We start from the raw sequence: 17,093 nt of genomic DNA, 5'->3' as shown, positions 1-17,093 counted from the left end.
GGGTCCAATATTATTCCTATTGAAGTGAATGGAAACTGGCCATTACTTTGAAAAGACAGCTGTTCCTACTGAACAAGATTGTTGATTACTCAGCAGCTTCATTTCTGACTTGGGAATTAGAAAGTTGATAAATTTAGGCATTCAAAAGAGATTATCCTAATTTTAAGAGTAATGGTGACTCTAAGAGTAAATGTTCAGCTCCAGAAAATAAACAGATGACCACAGAGAAGTAAAATGAACTAAAATATTATTTACATTTTGATGCAATTGCTCAGCGGAATTTTGGTGGATGAAATCATCCTAAAAAAGGGGAAAGAAGAAGGTTTCCCTCCCTTCCTCCAGAACAGAAGACAGGAACAGGCCCTACATTTTTATGTGACACCAGTGTGTTCTTATACAGGGTGTAACAACAAAGAAACAGTTAGAACCACCCCACCCCAAATAAACCCCTAAAATTCAGGCAAGACTACCTGTAGTCCTCCAGGGAATCCTACAGGTCAGCAAAGTGCTTCTTGAAGCTTTATTTGTCTTCTGGGCCATGTAGCTATGAACTGTGGGATGAGATGAGTAGGAGCTACCTATACACTAGCTGCCATATTTCCAAAGGACTTGAGATGGTTTTTTCATCCCATGTGGTGAATGCTGCAGGATGAAGGTGCCCAAATTCCTCTGCCAAACCTGTCTCATACCAATTGCTCCTCACACCCACACAGGGAAACATTTTCTGTTTTCTATCTCAGCCTGGGAAACTGTGAAGTTACATCAGTGCTAAATCTATCAGAAGCATCATTTTGCTTATTTTAGATGCTGCAGTCCTGTTTGTGCATTAAGTGTTACCTGTTGGGGCTTTGGTCTGGTTTGCTATGCTGTTTCCACAACTGCAGGGTGTTGGTGGTCCCTATGTCATATTTGTGTAGTCGACTACTTGACCTTGGTAAAGTATTTTGCACTGGTCTTCAATGACTTTGATCCATGTTTTCCCAGGCTTGTTCTCTAGCTTGTAGGGATCAGTTTGATATGCTCAGTTTGATATGTATAGAACTATTTCTGTTACAGTCACCTTGACAAAGTGGTAACCAGCTCCTTGGTCTACATCATCCCCATTATTAATGAAGGCACCAAACAATCTACCAGACATGGGACAGATCTGTAGTGACATCCTCCTCATACACCCTTTCAGTTTAATAGCAAGCAATTGAAAACTGCTATTAAAGGACAGTTTTTAAAGAAACCATGCACCCAAATCAGAGTAGTTTTAGTCAAAAGTCAGTGGGGTTTAGGGCACAATTCATAAAATCCTTAGCATGTGTCTAAAACAGGCCTAAAGAATCTCATCATTGAGATGCCAATTTTTTTCTATTGATTATTCAGATTTAGATATCTACTCTGTACATGTCTAAAACTAGATAAGGCAAATTTTGGCTGTTTGCTCCTTTTCAGTTTTCTGTAACCTCACCTGTTTTGTATAAAATGGTCTCAAGCAGCCCCCTGTGATATCATCAGGCTCAAAGCAACCAGCTTATCTAGGTACCCTGTTACTTGTTCTTTTTTTATTCTGGCTTGAATTCTTATCCTTTGAGTGCAAATGAGGATCATGTTATCCAACTGAAGCAAAACAGCATTAAATATTTTTGCCTCTTTGCAACTGTCGTACTTGTCCCCTTGAATAATGGGCTCATTGTTTCCTTCCCACTTTCCACTTGCTGCTAATGTGCTTATGAAATGTTTTATTGTTACACATTTTATTGCTTGTTAGTTTAACTCCATTCCATGTCCGACTTTTTTGATTTTCTGATCTTTTCGAATATTTCAAGGGTTAACAATTGTTGCAGTAGTTGGTCGTTGCAAAATGGCTCTAGAGGCTGACCCAGTACACATCAGAAGCTCGACTTGAAAAGCTCTGTAGGATATAAAGGTGACAGGTAGCTGCTACACGTTGGCTGGAAAAATAATTATTTAGATAAAAGAACATAATTTACTGTAGTTGCAAATCGATGGCATGTCACAGTCCCAAGTGCCGAGAACCTCAGATCCTGTGGAACATTATGGAGAACTACACAAAGAAAACTGCTTCCACTGTTTGGAGTGAGATTGCCATTTGGCAATGAAGACTTCCTTGAAAGATATCAAGAGCAAAGAATATTTCAGCTGCTGATACAAACATTGAAGTCTGGAACAAGCTGAAGTTTAAGCCACAGTACAGCATAAGCAGCTGACAGCGCTGGTACCTGTCTCTGAGGGTTGCAAAGTCTTCAGGAAAGACTGTTGCTTTGGCAGGTAGAGACAAAAACCAACCTGCAATGGATTGCCGAGAATTAGAAAGGCAGCTACCTAGATAATGATTCTCAAACTAGTAATGGACAAATAATAAATCCTTACACATCTTCTGCTCTTAGGAAGACCTATAAAAGCTTTTATATTTGTAAAAATCTTTACTATAAGCAACAAAGAGCAAAACATCTGTTGCTTCAGTTTGACATTTATCTACAACAACTGTCAAGGTTCTCTCCTGGATAATGTAGCAGTGCTCCTACTTAATAACTGCAATTACTTTAAATCTGTCATAAAACTGTAGAGTTTAACTAGATGATGAGGGAACATGTTAAAACATTTAAAATATATTTTATAAGATATTTCATGATAAATTTTAATGGTGGGATTCTCATAATTTCTGCTGTGTTTGCAATCACACTAAGGTCAATATTGCATTTAAATATACACCTGAAGATGCAAATATACTGGAAGTAGCCAAAGGGACTTTTTGTTCAGACCAAATCATAAGGACACTAAGGTCTGGAAGTCAAAACAATAAAGAAAAAGCAATAGACAAGAAAAGGGAACAATAAATAGCACTCGTCATCACCTTTTTATTAATAATATGTTACAAATGCCCTTCTTTTGGAGAGTATTCAATGACCTCTTCAAGTCACAGATACCATCTTCCTCCAGACAGATTCTCCAAAATATAAAATTCAGTCACTTCTCTTTACAAAAGTAAATCAGTAAACATGCACTTGTTTCTATTCACGTATTTCCATTAAGTGAAGAAGTTTTCTAAAATAAGAAGTTCTCTTAGTTTGAGAACTCTCTGAATGAATCATTAGATGCCAGAAAATAATATTCTGGCTCTGGGACTATTTGTCAATGCAGACCAGTTACAATGACAGTAATGGTTGCTTTACTTTATACAGGAAACTAGCCAAAACCAAATGATATGATACATTGATTTCGAACTAGATACTCATCAGAAAAGCACCACAAAAAATCTTTCCATCACAAAATATAAGGCTAGTCTTGAACTGGCATGGCTATAGAAGACACTTTGTTTTTTTCAGGAGAAATCTGTGTTGTTCAGGGTTCTTGGGCAGAATCATATAAAAAGATCTTGAGCTTCTCAAACTAGCTAGTCCATTCCCTGTCAAATAAATGGTTCAGTGAGACAAATAAGCAGTTTCATTAATGTTTACCTCTCATGAAAATAAACAAAAAATGAATCAAAGTTCAATATTTAATTCATTTTTCCTGCTTTTCTTGGTAGCTTTCTCTTTCCTTTTGTTCAGCATGTGCTGACCATTCACCTCAGCAGTGCCTTTAGTGGGAGAAGTTACCTTTTACTGGTATTTGTAACATGACTTGGCTTTCTGACACTGAAAAATGGACCACTAAGGAAGCCACTGCATCTCATCATCTGCTACTTGGTGCCTACCACGTGTATTCCTGATACGTGTTGAGGAGGTGAGTGCACAGTGATTCACAGAGGCCTGGCAAGAGATGTGAGAACAAATCCCAGCCCTGTTTCAAGGAAATGCTTCAAGAGTTGTGCCTGAAGGAACTCAGAGATTGCTGGCCAGGTGAGCACTGGAGTGAGCACTCAAAGTATTCCAGGTGTTATATTTTTGCATTGAAAATACACGGGGAAGAGCTGCACAGGTGGGGACTGTAGCTGTAGTTGTCGTAATGGGGTGAGTTCGGAAATGCTTTTCCTGGGAATCAGCCTGGCTGTAAAAAGGTCACAGGTGAATTCTGCCTCTTGCAGGAAAAGCCAAGGGTATTGCTCCTCATGCATATCCCTGGGAGCCATTCAGGGTGTGCAGGGTTCATATCTGTGTGCTGTGGCCCTGCAGACTCTCGCTCACAGTCCCCACCTCTTGTAGCAAAGAAAGGCACGCAAAGGCATTGCCTGGCCTGACCAGCACAGCCTGGCCACATCCACCCCTACAGCCCTCCAAATCAGGCTGCCCATACACAAACCTTCCTACACATACAGGCTCTGCTGCCACATGCAGAAGGTCTGCCAGAGCTCTTCTATCAATCCAGCAGTACAGCCAGCTGCTTCCAGTGCCAGTACAGACACTCTACACTATCCAACACCAAGTTCACAATGAAGCCAACAGGGAAGGGTGATTAACATCCTTTAATATTAGCGGCTCCCTCTCATCTACTATTTAAACGATGTCAAAAGTGAATGAGTAAGATTTGACGCCTTCTTTTTACTGTTTCGTATGAATATCATATATGGTAGAGCCAAATTCTCACTAAATACCAAAAATTACTTTTGGTGACCACAGAATATATAAATGAGATCATGAGGAATTATTATGAAATGGCATCAGAGCTCATGCACCTGACACAGTGATGCCTAACAGAGACAGGCTGTCTCCAGTTTATAGGGAAGTGGCCAAGGTTATATCACAAAAAGCAACATAAAGGGAAGTGATCACAGAGCAAGAAAATGGGAGGGAGGAGGGAACAGCCAAGAAAAGGAAATGTAATATCCTGTAAAAATCAAAACAAGGCAAAAAACCTTTCCAAGGAAAAGAAAGCACAAAGGGAAAGAGAATAAACAAAAGGAAAAGAACATACTATGGATTAAAAGAAAATTATCGGGAAGGAGAAAACAAATGAGACTACAGCTTGGGGAAAGGAAAATATCATAAAAGAGTCTGCATTTAGACTCATGGAATTGATTTTACTTGCACACCTAATAGTTAAATATACAGTCTTTGTCTGAAAAACTTTCATGAGTCAGTGTAGAATGAGAACAGAGCGGAAGATGATAATTTCATATAATGGTTGCTGATGTCACTTGAGAAAAGTCTTATTCCTCTGCAGAAAATTCAGCCACTGACCTTTTGTAGTTAAAATAAAAATACTTTCCACTAGACTTTTTTTATAGTGAGTTATAAAATCTACAAGAAGAAGAACAAAAGCCAATGCAAGACTTATGCAAGACTGGGTGATGTGTGTTGCTCTACAACTGCTGTTGTGTTTTTAATTTTATTCAATTCATTTGCTTTTACTTGTTCATTTCCCTGTGTATATGATCTTTCAAACATTTACTGACAACAGCCATGGGCTAACCAAGAACAGAGCCACTGTTACCAGCAGGGAAAATAAGAGTGTATGAAAACAAGCCTTTTACAAACAGAGGAAACATCATTGCAAAATATATGAGCCAAAAGGGCTTACACCTGTCTTACAAAGGAGCCGGTTGGTGGCCTAAATCAACCATAGCCAAATCCAGTTTGTGACAGAATTGAGAGATGATCTTTATGAAGTGAGGACTGACAGAGGACCATGGGTTTTAGCAAATAATCCAACTTCTGGTCCACAGGAGATACACATTTGAAAAATCTGTAGACCAAAAACCTCAAGAAGGGTGGCAGAAAGTTTCAGCTCCTGCTGCTTTTTGTGAACACTTGAACAGTGTCAAGGGCACGGTTCCCAACACACTGGGACTTGCCATATGCTGGCACCCACTATATGTGTAAAGATATTCACCTTTGGCATGAAACATCTTGGGACAATGCAAAGTGTTATAATATCAGCTCTTGACTAGAGGATTTTCATGTTACTGTCTGCATTCAAAATGCAGAAGTGCTTCAGATTTACAAAGAAGATTAAATAGTAATGGCATGTATGGACCAGAAACAACTGGGGCTCCACAGTGCCAGGTGTGCCATCATACCATCACAGTCTAGAACCAGGACAATGGCCCAAACCCTGGCAAAAGGAGCAAAGCTCCACCAGCCCACCTGAGCCCAACTCAATACCTCCCCACAGAGCTCAGCAGTTTGACCCAGCACACCCTCAGTCCAAACACTTTCTGTATAACTCACCCTTCCTTTTCCTGCTTCCCTGTGGTGACGCTCTTGCAGCATCTGGATCTGTTCTTAGTTAAGGACAGGAAAAGAATGGAGTGAAGCTGCTGTTATTAGCCTTACATATCAGTGCCACGGAAGAGCACAAAGAGTTTGCCTGCATTTTACATTCTCAGTCTGCATTTTCACTGTTTTCTGTCTCTTCCAGTTCCTGCAGAACTCCCAGCTGCAAATAGGACCACAATAAATGGAACTTTAGCATCAGCCACAGAACTTTGAAACTTGTAAAACTTCTCAGACTTTCCATTTCCATATAAGCTACAATAATTCTTGCTAAACTTTGTATTTAAAATAACTGTACTCCGTATGTATTTTTCCCTGCATTACGTAATAGGAAGAGAGATCTGGTATCTAACACAGGGCTGAGTGGTTGTTGGTTTTTTTTTCAGTGAGCTACAATAACTCCATATGCCAAAACATTAAAATAGCTCCAGTTTTTTTGCAAGTGGGAATAAGGCATATGCAACTTTCTCCATATGAATTTTTAACCTGCTATCTCCCAAGTTTCTTATAAGCAATGTGAGTATGTAAAGTTCCCCTTGTTCAAACAAAAACTAATCTTGAGATGAATATTTACCAAAAACAGATTTTCCACTGGCAACATACCACAACAACTTACTATCTTATTTTTAATAACAAGATACCTAGGGAATCTTTATACGAGCAAATGTTAAAAATGGGCATGTTGATTTAGGTAACCAACAATACAATGAAGCAGATTGAAGTTTTATTTCCCTAAGCCCATGATGCCAACAAAGTAAGGGTTTACAACACTGTTTTTCATAGTGAAAGCAAATTAGCATACTCCTAGCTGGTATGTTTAGTTATTAACTTTAACCTTATGTGAAAACAAGACACATGGAAAATGCTGCAACTCTTTAGCCAACAATTCTTAGTTTACTTGGGGATGGGTTCCTGCTTACAGTTAAAATTACCACAGTTGTTTTGGCAATCAAGCATGATGAAAACACTGCTGCTAATTTACGAAGCATCATACTCACCTACACCATCCCAGACTTCTCTTGTCTGCCTGTGGTCCTGCTTACTGACTTCATAATTTTTGTCTTCCTTTTAGGATTTTGTCCCGTTCCTTCCCCAGCCAAATTTTGCTTCTAACCTCACCCACACGTACTCAGTTGAAACCAGCTGGGAAGCATAAGGGTGACCAAACAGGTTATTAAGAAGAAGCCTATGGGGCTGAAACATGGAAGAAGGGCCAAAATAGAGATTTATGGCCCCTAAGCCCCAAGAATGGGAAGTGATGGAGGATAAAAGGAGCAGCAACCTGCTGAGAAAAGTGCAGACAAACATTCCCAGAGGAGAGGAAGTCAAATTTTTGAAAGGCTTTTAGCAGTGGGCTTTTCTGCCCTAGATGCACCTCTGTGTTAGTGTCTGCATAGTTTCTTCCATACATGCCTTCTCCAAGCTGCCCTCCCACGCACCAGCCCCCAAGTGGCCACTTTCACCCTTTTTTCAGCAAAATGTCAGAAAGGGCCAGGTTGGAAGGGATCACAGTAGGTATCTGGGATTCCTGGTCAAGCAGGATTATCCTTGCACAGGATTAAGTGCAGACAGTTCTTGAATGTGTCAGTGAGGGAGAGAGACTCCACAATTTCTCTGGGCAATCTGTTCCAGTTCACAGTCACCTGCACAGTAAAGTGTCAATCAGTTCAAAACTGCAAATTAAGGAAAAAATTCCCAGTCCAAAGCTGAATCACCATGCTGAGATACAGCCAGACTGGCTTCCACCTTGGCTCCTGGGCTTAATTTCCCATTGGCCATGTGCCGTTGCAGCTCTGAGTCAGTTAACAGGAAAACACAGGGAGAAGAGATGCATACCAACAGAAGCCCAGCTGAATTTGGACAAGTTGTAGTTTTATTATGCTCTCTTCCTATGTCTTCACTCTTCTTGGCTTTTACTTGGCTTTTGGTTAGCTTTTTGTTGTGTCACCTCTGTATCCACTTTGGCTCCTCTCCACTGGCATGAAATGCTCTGCTGCTAGAGCTGAAAGTGCTGAGCCAGCCTCAGGGGTCTTGTGAAGAATGTTGCTCCATTGCTCCATACAATTTAGCTCAGTGTTATTGCTTGTAAAATAATCCTCTTTTAAATACAACCACCTTACAACCACTCTACAGCCTCCTGTGGCAATGAATTCCACATGCTCCTTAAAGACCACATACTTCATTTTATTTACCACTCATCGTATTCTTTGTATGGTTATTACAAGCCAAACAGGGAGAGAGATACACATATTTGTTTTACCATTTCACTGTCTATTCCATATTCTTAACCCCTTCAGTCAGGCACCTTTTATCAAAGATGAGCAGGATTGCTATTCCTGTTACTGTTTTAAAATTAAACCTCAATCCTACAATCATGTAATAAGTACAAAGATTCTCCACACCCTCCTTCAGATGATATGTTGTGTGTTTTGTATATGCAGCTATCATAACTTCATTCACTGATTAAATCAAGATTCTGCATTTCCTTTTACAGAATGATTTAAATTACTTATTTTAAATAATCCAAAGTTTTCTTTGGAGAAATATACATTTGAATTAGGAGTGTGTGACACCTGTAGATGGGTCACCGATCTCTAATAAATGTGCCATAGGCCTTTCTCCATTGTATTTCAGTTGTCTAATGTGAATATGAAAGCATTATAATTCATTTTCTGGGGAATTTGTTCCACTAAGAATTTCAGAACAGTTCACCTACCAGAAAATCCACCTTGACCTACCTTGCCAAGATCCCTGCTGAGTCAATTTAAATAAATTACTACAACAGCTTGAGTTTTCATGAAAAAGAGAATTGAAATAACTTTTAATTTGACAGCATGTTTACATTTATTTATTTATTTATTTAGACTCACTCTCATTACATCCAAGCTCTTCTTCATCTCTCTCACTTTAACACATCTCATTTGGAATAGAAAAAGGAGTGCGTAGGAGACCCACAAAACATGAAACCTGTCCAAAAGGAAAGTTCTGGCATTTTGGCTCTTGCCATTAAGCACTTGGAACTGTAACCTCTGGTGAATGTGGGCCAGCAGTCTCTGATACGGCCTGTTGGCAGACGCTAGGTCATGTAGCCATGGTCACCAAACAAGGTGTCCTGAGTACTGGAAGCAGGAGACATTTTAAGGCAGAGTCCTGTGGCAGTGTATGTGTACTGGATGGTGTAGGTATGAAAAGATAGACTGTGATTTCTCTCTTTAAATATACCTGTGTGCTGCTCCTAAAATTTCAGACTCTTGACCACTGGACTCTTGACCACTGGCATTATAACCTTCTGCTCCTTCCACAGATGAGTTTTTGTGTTTCTTCTACTTGAATTTTTAATGCTGGTTGATGTTGATCTTCTTGTTAAGACTGATTACATTAGATTTGATAAAAAAACATAGAAATAAAATCATACATCTCTGTACCATACCGTGCAACTTCAATTATAGCAACAACAACAAAAGGCAACAGACAGCTCACAGTCATTCAGAAAACTTTTTTTCCTATTAAAAAGACATTAAAAATCTTAATTCCCCACATTTGGCTTCCAATGAAAAGTACAGTTGATTGAAATGCTAATGAGGGTAAAAGGAGATGAAAAAGGAAAGAATTCTATGAATCTACAAAGATGGCTTTGCAAAGACACAGAAAAAGCTAATTATTAGAATGTCTGTCATCAGACATTATCATGTCTGTCATCTGGTGCTACCAGAAATGCTGTGTGGTGACCTCCTGGTGTATACTAGAAATTGCTCACTCGTCTGTACAGGAACTCATCTTAATTTCATAAAGCTGAGTAAATGGTGGTGGGAATATTTCTTTTCAATTTATTCTTTTTGTCTTGAATTCTTAACAAAAAAATATTGTGTAAAATATTTATTTATTTACTTATTTATTTTAAATCATCACTGGTTTTGGGCTATGGGGATTCTGTTACAGTAAAGTGTAAACAGCCTGACCTTCTTATAATTTGAATTTTATACCTGGGTTTTTGGTAGTAACAGGAATTCAGCAGGGTTTTTCTTCATGCTTATATTTACAGGGTTGGGGCCCTGATAACGTTACAGCTAATTGTCCTAATGACAACCTAACCCAGCAGCAAACCCTGTCATTTCCTCTTAGCTCACCTCCCCCTTCTCCAGATATCTGTACATGTGTAAAACAATGTTCATCTTTACTGGCACTGCAACCATACAAAGACCCATCCTTTTCTGAGATTTCAGTGGGAAATCCAGGAACAGAGACCTTAACTCTCTGTATAAGGATAATGTTCTAGAGACTAGCAGTACAGTCTCAGAGGCCAAATATTTTCTGTATTACAGCAAAGAATTAACATAAAGCTTAATCTTGTAAAGATATGTTTCTGTATGGCTCATGAGGTTTTCATTCAAACAACATTCATAAGAAGAAGAAAATCTTCATTCAAGGACAAATCAGTCAAGAAACTCTGGCTTCAAAAATTGTATACAAACAAAAAATGCTACAGTGATTGTATACAAACATTTGATAGAATTGCATTCCAGTTTACATGAAGTAACATGATTCATCTATTACAGACTCACAGAATCATCAAGGTTGGAAGTGACATTCCAGATCATCCAATCCAACCACCAACAACCACCTAAATCACATATCCAAGTCCCACATCTAGACACCTCTTAAACACTTCCAGAGATGGTGATTTCAACACATCACTGGGCAAATTATTCCAATTCGGTGGTTTTTTTTTCAATATCTAATCTGAACCTCCTCTGGTACAACTTAAGGTCATTCTTCTCATGCTTTCACTTCAGACATGGCAGAAGAGACCAATCCCCACCTCACTACAACCTTCTTACAGGCAATTGTAGAGAGCAATGAGGTCCCCTCTGAACCTCCTTTTCGTCAGACTAAACAACCTCAGTTCCTTTTTAGGACTTGAGCTCCAGACCTTTCACCAGCTTCATTACCCCTCTTTGGATGCTCTCCAGTACTTCAGTCATTTTTGAAGTGAAGGACCCAAAACTGAACACAGGACTTGAGGTATGGCCTCATCAGTGCCGAGTGCAGGGGGAAAATCACTGCCCTGGTCCTGGTGGTCACACTATTGCTGATACAGGCCAGGATGCCACTGGCCTTCTTGGCCACCTGGGCACACACTGGCTCATGTTCAGCTGTTGACCAGCACCCTCAAGTCCCTTTCTGCTGAACCACTTTCCAGCCACTCTGTCCCCAGTAGCACTGCAGGGGATTGTTGCGACCCAAGTGCAGGACCCAGCACCTGGCCTTGTTGAACCTCATACAAATGGTCTCAGCCCATCGATCCAGCCTGTCCAGATCTCTTTGCAGAGCCTTCCTGCCCTCCAGCAGACCTACATTCCCACCCAACTTGGTGTTGTCAGAAAACTGACTGAAGGTTCACTTGATCCTCTCATCCAGATCATTGATAAAAATATTAAATAGGACTGACTCCAATCCTGAGCCTTGGGGAACCCCGCTAGTGACCGACCACCACCTGGATGTGGCACCATCCACCAGCACTCTCTGGGCCTGGCCATCCAGCCAGTTTTAATCCAGAAAAGGGTACACCTGCCTAAGCTGTGGGCTGCCAGCTTCTCCAGGAGAATGCTGTGGGAGACGGTGTCAAACACTTTATTGAAATCTAGACAGACAACATCCACAGACTTACCTTCACCAGGTAAGTGGATCACTTTGTCATAGAAGGAGACCAGGTAGGTCAAGCAGGACCTGCCTTTTGTAAACGTATGTTGGCTTGGCCTGATCCTTGCATGTGCTGTATGATGATACTCAGGAAGATCTGCTCCATGACCTTCCTGGTACTGAGGTCAGGCTGAGAGGCTGATAATTCCCCAGATCATCCTTCCAACCCTTCTTGTAGATGACCATTGTATTTATTAATTTCCAGTCAAGTGGGACTTCTCCTGTTAACCAGGACTGCTCGTAAATGAGTAAGAGTGGCTTGGTGAGCTCTTTTGCTAGCTCCCTCATTTCTCTTCAGTGCATCCCATCTGGAAAAAAATTATTACATTTACTGAATTTAATAAAGAGCAAAGGCCACTTTGGTAGTCTCTATAGTATTGGTTTAGGTAGCAGGGAGTTGTGAATCTAATAATATTTGAGTCTTCAAGCCTTAACTCTACACTGGACATGGACATACAGCTTCCCTGTAAAGGCTTTTTTGCTGTTCACAACCACCTCTGGGACAGAGCATAACTGAAATTCCCCACACTCAAGACAGCACCAACACACAATGGTGGAAGACAGAGTGACACATTTTTTTCTGAACACACACAACTTCAGACAAGCTTTAAACAGCTTAGAGGTAATAAAATATGAAACTCTGAAAAACTTGTAAGTTAATCTAAAAAATGAGAACATGCAAATGTGAGAAAAGAGTAAATGAAAGCTGATTTGCACACAGCCAGTGTTAAATAATACTGATCCTAAACTCAGTTTAGGGGACTTACTATGTTTGTTTGCTTGTATTATATCTTTCACATCTGCTAATCATATCCTCATGTCTGCAGAGGTGGAATTTCTCATAATTAGTGGAAAATATAACAGCTTTATATAAAACAAGCTTGTAATAAAGAGTGTTTTCACACTTCCACACAGGTTATAATCCTGATAATTTTATATGGACACAATCCAAGTCTGAAAATGAAACAAAAACCTACAAAAAAAAGCAAAAATCCAAACAAAGAAAAAAACAACTACAAAAAAACACCCACAAAACTGTTGGAGTTTTCTTTTTCTTGCTATTTAGATGATTTTCTATGGCTTTTCATGAGAAGTGATTTTATAGCATTCTTCCAGCTGATTGTCCATGCACTTTTAAGTATTGGCAAATGTCGAACATATGCAGGTCAAAGGCACTCTTTTCAACCATATTTCATGTTTATGTGCAATGGCTGCATATTAAAGTAGCAGAAAAGAAGCAGCTTAAGCCCATAGCAACAAGACCGCTCTTGGCCCTGCAGGAGAACCCTGTGGCCCTGCAGGAGAACCCTGTGGGCCTCGCCTCACAGGAGATTGCTGTACCCTGTACGAACTGTGAGCAACTATATTTGGGAGAGGTTTTTATTAGGCAGAGGTGCACAGGGGTGTGGGGTTTATACTTTTATTCCTGTGTACGTCCAGTCCTGATTCTTGCAGGCCCTCAGTTTCCTCTTTGCAAATGAGAAATATTGCAATAATTGCAGAACTTACAAACATCATTCTAATTTTAATTAATGTCAACTTTAAGAGACCATTGTAATGGGTATGTAACTATTCATGAAGACATCCTGTAAATTAGAAGTATTCAATACCTTATAGGAATCATTCATCACTTTCCAAGATCAGGGCATTGATGCCCATTTCTTTCCCTACTTTTATCATGCACATATAAACTGCTAGCCTTCTTATTTCCTTTGGGTTTTTCAGATCCATTCAGGAGCAGTGCTCATGCATCTGCCTAAAAGTGGAAAATTATTTCTTCTGGGAGAAGCCTATCCCAGCATGGGGAGGATGTGCTTTGTCATCACATGGGCAGGGCAAATAAACTACAATCCCCTTTTGTACAGCAGAGATAGTGAAACAGTGACTTACGACAGCTCTGCCCCAAGGGGCACTGAGGCAGAACTCACTCAAAATGACTAAGGTGTTATATGTCTTACTCCATAACTCCAGGCACTTTGCCACAGCCAAGTTATTGCTAATGCTCTCCTAGGGAGATAGATTTTGAAATGGTCTTCTAGCAATGTGGAGTTAGAATCAATCAACAATTTATATACACCACTTTTCTCTTTTCCTTAGAAGTGGTCTTTCAAAAGGAAATTATCCACTAAAGTTTCCACAATTCTTTTCTGCAGCATTTGCTTTCAAAATACTTTTTAAGTGGGTTTACTATAAAGAATGCTCTGGACAACCAAAAAATTTTGCAGAATAGTTACATAAAATTTTCAGCTTAAAAAAATTACAAAACAAAACGCACACACTCCCCTTTCCCGCCAATATGTAAGACCAGTAGGAAACCCTGTGCTTAAAAATATCCACCCTTTAAGATATGCAATGATTTTCACCTGGTAGATAAATGTACTTGACCTTTTTGCTATAAGGCTGTTTCTCCTTTCCATTAACGATAATAGCGCTAATTATATTTTCTTGCTTTTCACAGTAACTAAAGTCTATGAATAGGTGTATGAAAATAGACAGCTATAACAGACAAATGTAAAGTCACACTCAAAACCTCATTCACTTCACTAATTGCAGATGATTATTATAAAAATGTGTTAGTGCTTACTGTGACCTGCAAAGGGGAAAACAGTGAATCAATCAGGATTGCAATTATGTTCTGAATACCGTTAATAACCAGACTAAGATGGGCATTCAGCAGATAATTAAGTTAAAACACATAAGTTTGTTGTGTTTTTTTTAACAGACCCCACAGCAGTTTTCTATCCTGTAGTTCATCACCCTTGTGTGAGCTTTCCCCAAGCATTTCTCCAGCAATGCAAAGCCACTCCAGAGAATTATGAAGCCAGTGCATAGAACAGATTTTTCAGACACTCCCCCAAAGCAAAAAAGTTGGTAGTGACTTGTTTGTTTGAGCAGCTTCTTTCCAAATAAACCAGACAAAAAGTAACAACCTGTGAGGAGACGCTCTCTGCAACAGAGAACAGGCAGTTGTGCAAATGGCCAACAATGAGCTAGAAATGCCTAGAAGCTTCACCCTCTTAATAATCCTTGCGAGGGCTCTAAAGCTAAATTTAAACCTGCCCTCATCAGTGATGCTCTGAACTGAGTGGTGTTTTGCCACAGTCAGCGAAATTGTGCTTGCATCAACATAATGGGCTCTTCTGCAGTAGAGTGCTGAATAACTGACCTCTGTGGAGCTGCACTTTCCTGATGAATTTGCTCCTTTTCACAACATTGATTTTGAGTTAGAAGAGTTTTAAATTGTCATAAACATTTTCCCTTTTATATTTTCCTTAGGTTACCACTGAGAAACTGTATTCAACCCTGTTCTTGTTGAGGGTAGATTTTCCCACCTCACATCTCATTTTTATTTCCTTTAACCACTCTCAGCTGTTCACAAGACTCCTTTGCTTACAAAAAGTTATGGAAAAGGAAAAAACCCAAAAGAACAAGAAAAGCACTGCAAATTGGCCAATCTACCTTTTCGAAAGTTAACAGAATTCTGAAAAGTTATTTTCAATTACTTTTTTGTTTCATTCTTCACTTTACACCCAGCAGCAAGAAAGCAAGAAAATGTAGAATAGATGTTCAATAGTACAAAGAGAACACAAAAAATGGGGAAAAATAACAAAACCAGTTTGAGCCTCTCTCAAAAAATGGCAGGCATATTTGATATTAATAGATTCAATACAACAAACAAACAAACAAAAAGCCTGCAAAAACATTTTCTGAAAAAATTTTGAAAGAAACAAGTGTTATGCATTATTTGATAAAAGTATTTACATATAAATGTTAATTGGTAAAATAATTTAAATTGGATAATTTCAAAGTATTGATGTTTTGTGCCACTGAAAATCGAACTTAAAGTTACCTAACAGCAGTCTTGAGGCAAACTTAGTGACTTTATTATGGGCAAATAGTTCTACGGAAGATGCAAAACATAGCTATGAATGCATAGAAGATCTCATTTCTTTATTTTTCTTTCTGCTTATACACATAGCAGACATGAAAGTGAGTTAAGCTTTTAAAAATATTTTCTCTTTTGAGTCTGTGTGAAGAAAAATGAATCCTGAAATTCGTGTGTTCATACAATGACCAAATCAGTGGCTTCATTCCTTCTACAGTGTGCAGCAGCTAAGAGCTCTGCTAGATTCCCCAGCCAATGAGATGGGCCAGGTATTTTCTCCTTCAGATAGGAAAAGTTCCTAAAACATCTGAATTCCAGTTGTGCCTGCATCCTTTGCAAGAGAGAAGGGGTAGACTTTCCCACTTTTAATAACTTACAAAGTTGCTAAGCACTACAGGTGAGATTCATGTTATTTAACATCATTATTTACAGTGAATTTAGCTTTCTGCTGGGCTTAGTGATGATGCCCTCCTGCTACCCAAACCTTGGTACATGAACACAATGCAATACTTAAGAGAGAGAGAGTCACCTATTGGAAACAAAACTTCCATGTATTTTAGATATTTACCTTGGCACACAAACTTTAGTATTTGATGAATAATATTCTACAATCCTCTACTACTTTCTACTGACTATTAAAAGTCCCTCAGTACCTATTTAAATAGGTTCATTTATACTATGAATCTCTGAAATAATTGAAAGATATTTTCAGAAGTCAAGCACTTTCTACTGAAACATTATTTTCTTGCCTCAACAATTCACCACTTTACAGTGGACTTCTGTTGAGAGTGTACTGCTAGAAACTTTGTGATGATTAATTATAAATGAGATGATAGAAATTTAATCAATTACATGAAGAGACTATTTCACATTCAAACTGGCATCATGTTAAGATTTGCCTTGTAACATCTCAGCTAAATATTCACTGCTTCTTTTCCACACTGCTGTGACCATTTTCTTTTGGTAGCTTGCACAGTTTCCTTCCTGAAACTTTCAGGTCTTTATGTACCAAGAGACCTAAACAACTAAAGGAAAGAAATCAGTCAGCCTTTCTGTTTTGGTGTAATTCCAAATCACACTATAATGGCTATGTTAAACTTCTGCAGAGTGTGAGAAGAACGGGTCAGAGCTTGAGGAAAACAAGGTTTATGGAGTCAGTTTGGAGCACCATAGCAAGAATCAGTGTACTGCTGGAACTATCACCTCCATGAGGTATAAAGCTGGTTACTTGGGACAATTGGAGGCTCCAGAGCTTTTTTCCCAAAAGTGAAAATGCTAACAGTGGTTTTCTACAATATCTCAGTAAAGCAATGGCACCATAGCACAGCACACATCTAAAATGA

This window comes from Corvus hawaiiensis, chromosome 3 (genome assembly GCF_020740725.1).
Source record: "Corvus hawaiiensis isolate bCorHaw1 chromosome 3, bCorHaw1.pri.cur, whole genome shotgun sequence".
Taxonomy (NCBI): Eukaryota; Metazoa; Chordata; class Aves; order Passeriformes; family Corvidae; genus Corvus; species Corvus hawaiiensis.
This window is presented reverse-complemented; position numbering follows the sequence as displayed.